General features: G+C 48.9%; 1 non-coding gene across 1 annotated transcript; it reads right to left on the bottom strand.

The window, feature by feature from the left end:
• Positions 1-2,320: 2,320 nt before the first annotated feature.
• Positions 2,321-2,392, bottom strand: trnaw-cca (transfer RNA tryptophan (anticodon CCA)). The gene has a single exon. It is a non-coding gene; the product is annotated as a tRNA-Trp (tRNA).
• Between the last annotated feature and the right edge of the window lie 6,740 nt (positions 2,393-9,132).

Below are 9,132 nucleotides of genomic sequence, written 5' to 3'. Positions count from 1 at the left end.
CCTCTGCTGCGCTCGGGGTGGCCACCCACAGCCTGGATACACTAACGGGAGAACACCAGCGGCAGGTCGGGGCCATAAAAGGAACGGCGAGCGGCCCTGGGAGCAGCTTGGAGGTCCCGGGAGACTACTCCAGGGAGCAGCGCGAGCCGGTGCAGGAGGGCGGCGGCAGCGAAGTGTGACGTCATCAAGGTCCAGGTCGGTGATTGGAGCGTGGGCAGATACAGCAGGAGCGGCGAGATCGGGGCGAAGGAGCGGCGAGAGACTGTGGATGGATGTGATCGGGGCCCAGGGGAGGCATGAGTTCGGGGCCAGGGGCCCAGGGGCAGCACGGGCCAGCCCACACTGCGATATGTGTGTGCACTGGGTCCGTGCAGCAGAGCTGGTCTCCAGTCGTCTTGGTTAACCCTTGCCACTGGACCAAGACCTCGCTCTGTCAAGCCCGTGTGATTGCTGTGATGCAACGGCCACCACACATTAAAAAAATCCACGCACAGGCATCTTCCACCCTTCGGGATGTAGTTCGGGTCCTTCATTGAAACACCTGTGAACTCATCCTTTTTCGGCGTGGAAGCAAGTCATCCTCGTTTCGTGGGACCGCCTATGATGATGATGATGATGGATACATTAACGTCCCAACAGCTCATTGACTGCAGGAGTGGGACCGTGCGGCGCTTCAGAAGGCATGTCGAAAAGGCAAAGTCACTGATTCAGTCTCATGTGCTCCTCCGATCAAGAATAGCAAAACACACGAGAAATGCTTCAATAATGGTTACACCTTATATCCACATTTGCTAAACAGTTGGCTGGTTGGTTTATGAGTATGATTGTAGCTTTGAGGTTCTTACTTGAAATTTGCGAGAGTTTCTCGGTTCAAATCCCACATGAGCCCTCAATTTGCTGCAGATTTTGAATTTGCGTCAAACTTTTGCAAAGAAGGAGTTGCATTTCTGCAGTGCCTGTCAGGAACTCATGACGCCCCAAAGGTCTTTACAGCCATGGAGTTACCTTTGAAGTGTTGCCATGTGAGGAAAGATGTGCCCAAATCACCCCACACGAACCTCAACTCTTTACGAAGGAGTTCATAGAATCATAGAAGTTTACAGCACAGAAGGAGGCCATTTCGGTCCATCGTGTCCACACCGGCCAACAAGAGACTATCCAGCCTAATCCCACTTTCCAGCTCGAGGTCCATAACCCTGCAGGTTACAGCACTTCAGGTGCACATCCAAGCACTTTTTAAATGTGGTGAGGGTTTCTGCCTCTACCACCTTTTCAGGCAGTGAGTTCCAGACCCCCACCACCCTCTGCGTGAAGAAATTTCTTCTCTAAACTTTCTACCAATTACTTTAAATTTGTGCCTCCTGGTTGTTGACCCCTCTGCTAAGTGAAATAGGCCCTTTCTATCCACTATATCTAGGCCCCTCATAATTTTATACACCTCAGTGAGGTCTCCCCTCAGCCTCCTCTGTTCCAGGGAAAACAAACCCAGCCTATCGAATCTGTCCTCATCGATAAGATTCTCCACTCCCGGCAACATCCTCGTAAGTCTCCTCTGTGCCCTCTTCAGTGCAATCACGTACTTCCTGCAATACGGCGAACAGAACTGCACGCAGTACTCCAGCTGTGGCCTAACCAGTGTTTTATACAGTACAAGTATAAATCCCCACCCCATCTCTTGTAATCTATGCCTCGGCTAATAAAGGCAAGCATTCCATATTCCTTCTTAACCACCTTATCTACCTGGCCTGCTACTTTCAGGGATCTGTGGACATGCACTCCCTGGATTCTGTGAGGACCCAGCTGATTGGAAAACTGCAAATATAACGCCCCTATTTAGAAAAGGAGGCAGACAAAAAGCAGGAAACTATAGACCAGTTAGTCTAACATCTGTGGTTGGGAAAAAGCTTTCGCGTGTGAGGCGAACGTGGTAACCGCGACACTGCGGAAACATCTCCACTTTCAGCACCAGGTCAGACGGAGATGTTAAGCGAGCAGGTGAACTGCTGAATCCCAGTTTTAAGGAGTTGATCGTGGTATCAAACAATGAGTTTCGCTTAATGATTAAAAATAATAAATGTCAGAAGTTGGATTCAAACCCACACCTCCAGAGAAAACTGCGATCTAATCACAGCACCTCAGACCACTCGGCGGTGTGTGTGGCCACCTGCAAGTTGATTTGGAACTTGTGTGTCCTGTCACATGAATTAAATGAGGGCAGCAGGCGTATCTCTGCCTGACACCGGGGAAACAGTGAGACAGACCTTGGAACAAGGGTCTGGCTATTGCCAAACAGCAAAGAAAATATTAATTCTGAAAGAAGTGACCCCGACGTGATTTGAACACGCAACCTTCTGATCTGGAGTCAGACACGCTACCGTTGCGCCACGAGGCCTACGCAATGTGTTTGAGATGTTCCTCTATATGAAGCTTTCACAATACAAGGGGCTTTAAAATCTCCGCCCATTCCCACCTGGTGTCAGAAGCAGCGCTCACCTGCCAGTCACCGGATGTTTTTTTCTTAAACTTTTGTGTTGCGTTCATGGAAAAGCATCATTCATTAACCCCTCACCTTCTTTTGCACAATGAAAGAAATGCTAACTGAGGGACAGTCGATACTTCAATCATTTGTCCTGTGCTTTGCGGAGCGGGCAGGGAAGTGGACCTGAGTCCATGATCGCATCGGCCATGATCGTATTCAATGGCGGAGCAGGCTCAAGGGGCGTATGACCGACTCCTGCTCCTATTTCTTTTGTTCTTATGTTCTTCTGCATGTTAACCCATTTTACACACTGTATTGCCGATGTCACCAGGAATCCGGGGCAACTTTTGTCAAATTTAACAGCACCGGTTATTCCTTCCGTGCAGAGAAAATAGAATCAGTAGTGAAGATAAAATCCCATGGTGATCATTTTCAGATTCAATGCAGTAGGATTTCAAATAAAGTGAAAGAATTTTACAGTGAAAAGATTTGGAAGTGTTACTTGTATTTGTATCTTTAATTAAACTTTGTGGCATCTGACTCCCGTTCATGCCTCTGCTGAATAAGAAAGGATTGACGTTGACCAGACTGCACTGCCCCTGATATTTGTGAGCTCATCCTTTATATTCAGTGGTTTCTCGCCCTTTGATGGACTGCAGTGTGGCGGATATCACGTTGGCCTCACATGCGAAAGGTCCCTGGTGGATCCGTTTTCTCTCACTGAAAGTTATCTATTTATTGGTTAAATAAAGAGCAATTCAGGAATAAGGGAGCCCTTTTACCAGGAGAATAAATAGCAAATAACGACAGCAAATGCTGGAAATCTCAGCAGGTCAGACAGCATTTTCCAGGAGACTAAACTCTCCTCCGATTGTTCCCTTATAGCAAGTTTAAACATCATGTTTCTACCCAGAATCAAACCAGGTACTTTTCTCGTATAAAGCAAATGTGATAACCACTACACTACAGAAACCTCTGGCACAACAGCCCCAACAGAGGGGAGCTGACCAGTGAGCTCCCTCTGTGCTGATCGGGAATGTGTTGGCTCACCTTAAACAACTTCTGTCCCACACTGAAAGTTCTCAATCCTTCTTCTCCGCTGCTCTTTACAGAAATGTCACGGATCACCCAGCCACCGTGTTCACTTCCACATCCTCACAGTGGGGCCACAGAGGCTCCTACCGTCTCCCCACGATCAGCGAACTCGCCCAGTTTACTAAATTAAACCCCGAACACGTGCCTGGCAAAGGGCAGGAGAAGCCAGATAGTCTGTAAGCTCGGTCTATCGCAGAAAGTATTGGTATTCATGGTGATTACAGCAATTATTAATCGTCTCACAGACCTCAATTATTTTTATGCGATGAATTGATCGAGAATTGAAACCAGTTTAGTGCGTCGGATCTTAACCCTGCGACCACCAGGGAACGGTTATGATACATATAGATATATTTATATATATTTATATATGAACCTGAATATCAACGGCTAGCTACCGAGACCTCATGGCACAACGGTAGTGCGTCTAACTTTGAGTGAGAGAAATTGTTCCACAGTGACACCCATTTCATCTTTTGTTCCCTTTTAAACGCTAGAAACTGAGACAGGGGGAATAAATAGAGAAATAAAAGCACAGGGATAAAGACAAGAGGAAGAGAGAAGGGGAAAGATACTGCCCCCACCCAGAACTAATGCAGAAACCCCTCTGCTGCGCTCGGGGTGGCCACCCACAGCCTGGATATACTAACGGGAGAACACCAGCGGCAGGTCGGGGCCATAAAAGGAACGGCGAGCGGCCCTGGGAGCAGCTTGGAGGTCCCGGGAGACTACTCCAGGGATCGGTGCGAGCTGGTGCAGGAGGGTGGCGGCAGCGAAGAGTGATGTCATCAAGGTCCAGGTCGGTGATTGGAGCGTGGGCAGGTACAGCAGGAGCGGCGAGATCGGGGCAAAGGAGCGGCGAGAGACTGTAGAGGGACGTGATCGGGGCCCAGGGGAGGCATGAGTTCAGGGCCAGGGGCCCAGGGTTAGCACGGGCCAGCTCACACTGCGATATGTGTGTGCACTGGGTCCGTGCAGCAGAGCTGGTCTCCAGTCGTCTTGGATAACCCTTTCCACTGGACCAAGACCTCGCTCTGTCAAGCCCGTGTGATGGCTGGGGTGCAACGGCCACCACACGTTAAAAAAATCCACGCACAGGCATCTTCCACCCTTCGGGATGTAGTTCGGGTCCTTCATTGAAACACTTGTGAACTCATCCTTTTTCGGCATGGAATCAAGTCATCCTCGTTTCGAGGGACCGCCTATGATGATGATGATGATGGATACATTAACGTCCCAACAGCTCATTGACTGCAGGAGTGCGGCGCTTCAGAAGGCATGTCGAAAAGGCAAAGTCACTGATTCCGTCTCATGTGCTCCGCCGATCAAGAACAGCAACACACACTAAAAATGCTTCAATAATGGTTACATCTTATCTCCACATTTTCTGAGCAGGTGGTTTGTTGGTCTCGGGATATGATTCTTGCTTCGTGGTTGTTACTTGAAATTTGCAGAAAGATCCTGATTTCAAATCCCAGACTAGCCTTGAGTTTGCATCGAACTTTTGCAAAGAAGGACTTGCATTTCTGCAGGAACTCATGACGACCCAAAGCGCTTTACAGCCGTTGAGTTGCCTTTGAAATGTTGTCATGTGACGAAAGATGTGCCCAAATCACCTCAACTCTTTGCAAACGAGTTCATCGAATCAAAGAAGTTTACAGCACGGAAGGAGGCCATTTCGGTCCATCGTGTCCGCACCGACCAACTCGAGGCTATCCAGCCTAATCCCACTTTCCATCTCGAGGTCCAAAACCCTGCAGGTTACGACACTTCAGGTGCACATCTAAGCACTTTTTAAATGTGGTGAGGGTTTCTGCCTCTACCACCCTTTCAGGCAGTGAGTTCCAGACCCCGACAACCCTCTGCGTGAAGAAATATCTCCTCTAAACTTTCGACCAATTACTTTAAATTTATGCCTCCTTGTTGTTGACCCCTCTGCTAAGGGAAATAGGTCCTTTTTATCCACTATATCTCGGAACCTCATAATTTTATACACCTCAATGAGATCTCCCCTCAGGCTCTGTTCCATGGAAACCAAATCCAGCCTATCCAATCTGTCCTCATGGCTAAGATTCTCCACTCCCAGCAACATCCTTGTAAATCTCCTCTGCACCATCTTCAGTGCAATCATGTCCTTCCTGTAATATGGCGACCAGAACTGCAAGCAGTACTCTAGCTGTGACCTAACCTGCCCCACCGACCCCATCTCTTGTATTCTGTGCCTCGGCTAATAAAGGCAAGCATTCCATATTTCTTCTCAACCACCTTATCTACCTGGCCTGCTACTTTCAGGGATCTGTGGACATGCACTCGCTGGATTCTGGGGAGGACCCAGCAGATTGGAAAACTGCAAATGTAATGCCCCTATTTAAAAAAGGAGGCAGACAAAAATCAGAAAACTATAGACCAGTTAGCCTAACATTTGTGGTTGGGCAAATGTTGGAATCCATTATTAAAGAAGCAGTAGCAGGACTGAGAAACATCGAAACATAGAAAATAGGTGCAGGAGTAGGCCATTCGGCCCTTCGAGCCTGCACCACCATTCAATAAGATCATGGATGATCATTCAGCTCAGTACCCCTTTCCTGCTTTCTCTCCATACCCCTTGATCCCTTTAGCTATAAGGGCCACATCTAACTCCCTCTTGAATATATCGAACAAACTGGCATCAACAACTCTGCGGCAGAGAATTCCACAGGTTAACAACTCTCTGAGTGAAGAAGTTTCTCCTCATCTCAGTCCTAAATGGCTATCCCTTAGACTCCGACCCCTGGTTCTGGACTTCCCCAACATCGGGACCTGTCCAGTCCCGTCAGAATTTTATATGTTTCCATAAGATCCCCTCTCATTCTTTCAAACTCCAGTGATCTCTCGATCCCTTGATTCCCCGAGACTCCAAAAATCTATCTAACGCAGCCTTGAATATATTCAGAGACTCAGCATCCACAGGCCTGTGGGGCAGAAAATTCCACAGATTCATAACCCTCTGAGTGAAGAAATTCCTCCTCATCTCTGTCTTAAATGGCCGACCCCTTAACCTGAGACTGTGGCCCCTGGTTCGAGACACTCCAGCCCGGGGGAAACAACCTCTCAGCATCTACCCTGTCAATCCCCTTCAGAATATTGTGTGTTTCAATGAGATCACTTCTCATTCTTCTAAACTCCGGAGAGTATCGGCCCATTCTACACAATCTCTCTCCTTAAGACAGTCCTCTCATCCCAGGAATCAATCTGGTGAACCTCTGTTGTACCACCTCCCAGGCAATTATTTCCTTCCTCAAATAAGGAGACCAAAACTGTGTGCAGTACTCCAGGTGTGGTCTCACCAGGGCCCTGTACAATTGTAACAAGACTTCCTTACTCTTGTACTGTGGGCTATATATTAGGTACTATGGGCCGAGTGCCCTGTTTTTTGCTGATTCGATGGTTGTATAAAAAGTTATTAAAATTTGACAGTTGCTCGGCAAACATATTTGTATTTCCTTCAGTGTACTCCTTACTCTTCAAGGGCTAGATTTTCCCCAAGCAGTTTTGTCGGCGCACTGACCTCAAGCGCATCGACTTTGCTCGCTGGAAACGGCGCGGGGAAAAACTCTCCCCATCCTGGCCGCTGTGTACAGTCCCCGGAGTCCTGGCGTGGTGTCGATGGTGAAGTGGGGGGCGGAGCCAAATGCCTGCACCGAAAACACTGCCGGCACCTTCGCACATGGGCAGTAGGGAGAGAAAACTTGGCACTCTGCCATTTTTAAACAGTGTCAAACCCGATGAAAAGCACAGCAGCTTCTCAGCTTCTCCGGTCGCTCGGCGGGCTCTCCCCCCGTCCCTCCCCGATAAAACGCACAGCTCCAGCAGCTGCAACTTCTCCGGTCCACAAGCTCACACTTCTCCGGTGTGTCTTCCCTCCCCTATCCCAGGGATATAGGAACCGAGTGTAATGGAGCCAAGTTTGCTGATGATACAAAGATGGGAAAGTAAATTGTGATACAGCAAAGAAAATCTCAATTCCGGAAGAACAATATGGAAAAGTACAGTGACCCCGACGTGATATAAACACGCAGCCTTCTGATCTGGAGTCAGACACACTACCGTTACACCACGAGGTCTACAGTGCAGAGTGCCCATGTTTGTATACATGAAGGTTCCTGAAACACAGTTTTATTTACCCTGCATTGGTGCAATGAAAGGGCTTTAAAATCCCCGGCCACTCCCACCGTGGGTCAGACAGCATCAGAAGCAGTGCCCACCTGTCACTCACCCTCTCACTCCCGCTTTCATCACCTGCTGCCCGCGGACTGCAGCAAATCCAGTTCATCATCATCATAGGCAGTCCCTCGAAGCGAGGATGACTTGCTTCCACGCCAAAAAAGGATGAGTTCACAGGTGTTTCAATGATGGACCTAATATTCCAGGTCCCGAACTGCATGTTGAAGGGTGGAAGATACCTGTGCGTGGATTTTTTTAACGTGTGGTGGCCGTTGCACCCCAGCCATCACACGGGCTTGACAGAGCGAGGTCTTGGTCCAGTGGCAAGGGTTATCCAAGACGACTGGAGACCAGCTCTGCTGCACGGACCCAGTGCCCACACATATCGCAGTGTGGGCTGGGCCCGTGCTGCCCCTGGGCCCCTGGCCCTGAACTCACGCAGCCCCTGGACCCCGATCACATCCCTCCACAGTCTCTCGCTGCTCCTGCTGTACCTGCCCACGCTCCAATCACCGACCTGGACTTTGATGACATCACTCTTCGCTGCCGTCGCCCTCCTGCACCAGCTCGCGCTGTACCTTGCCGTGGTACACCACCACGCTGCTCCCAGGCCGCCGCTCACCGCTCCTTTTATGGCCCCGACCTGCCGCTGGTGTTCTCACGCAGGTCGGGGCCTCCACGCTGCTCCCAGCAAATCCAGTTACACGCCATGTCACCACACAATTCTCAGCTGTGATTGTAAGCTGACTATATTTAAAGCTATCACAGAGGCTGCAAATAGTGTTCCCTGGTAGTCTAGTGGTTAGGATTTGGTGTTCTCACTGCCGTGGTCTGGGTTTGATTCCTGGTCAGGGAAAGCATTTTTACAGAGCAAGCTGACAAATATATTTCAAGTCTGTGAGACACTGAATAATTGTTTTAATCATCATTAATCCAGCCACATGCGTTGCACACTGAAGGAAATACAAATATGTTTGCCGAGTGACTGTCGGATTTTAATAACTTTTTATACAACTGTAGAATCAGCAGAAAAACAGGTTATTCGGCCCATAGTACCTAATATATCGCCCATAGTACAAGAGTAAGGAAGTCTTGCTCCAAATGTACAGGGGCCTGGTGAGACCACACCTGGAGTACTGTGCACAGTTTTGGTCTCCTTATCTGAGGAAGGATACACTTGCCTGGGAGGTGGTACAACGGAGGTTCACCAGATTGATTCTTGGGATGAGAGGACTGTCCTATGGTGAGAGATTGTGTAGAATGGGCCGATACTCTCCGGAGTTTAGAAGAATGAGAGGTGATCTCATTGAAACAGACAATATTCTGAAGGGGATTGACAGGATAGCTGATGAGAA

The sequence above is a fragment of the Pristiophorus japonicus genome, chromosome 20, assembly GCF_044704955.1.
Source record: "Pristiophorus japonicus isolate sPriJap1 chromosome 20, sPriJap1.hap1, whole genome shotgun sequence".
In the NCBI taxonomy this organism is placed as follows: Eukaryota; Metazoa; Chordata; class Chondrichthyes; family Pristiophoridae; genus Pristiophorus; species Pristiophorus japonicus.
This window is presented reverse-complemented; position numbering and strand designations above follow the sequence as displayed.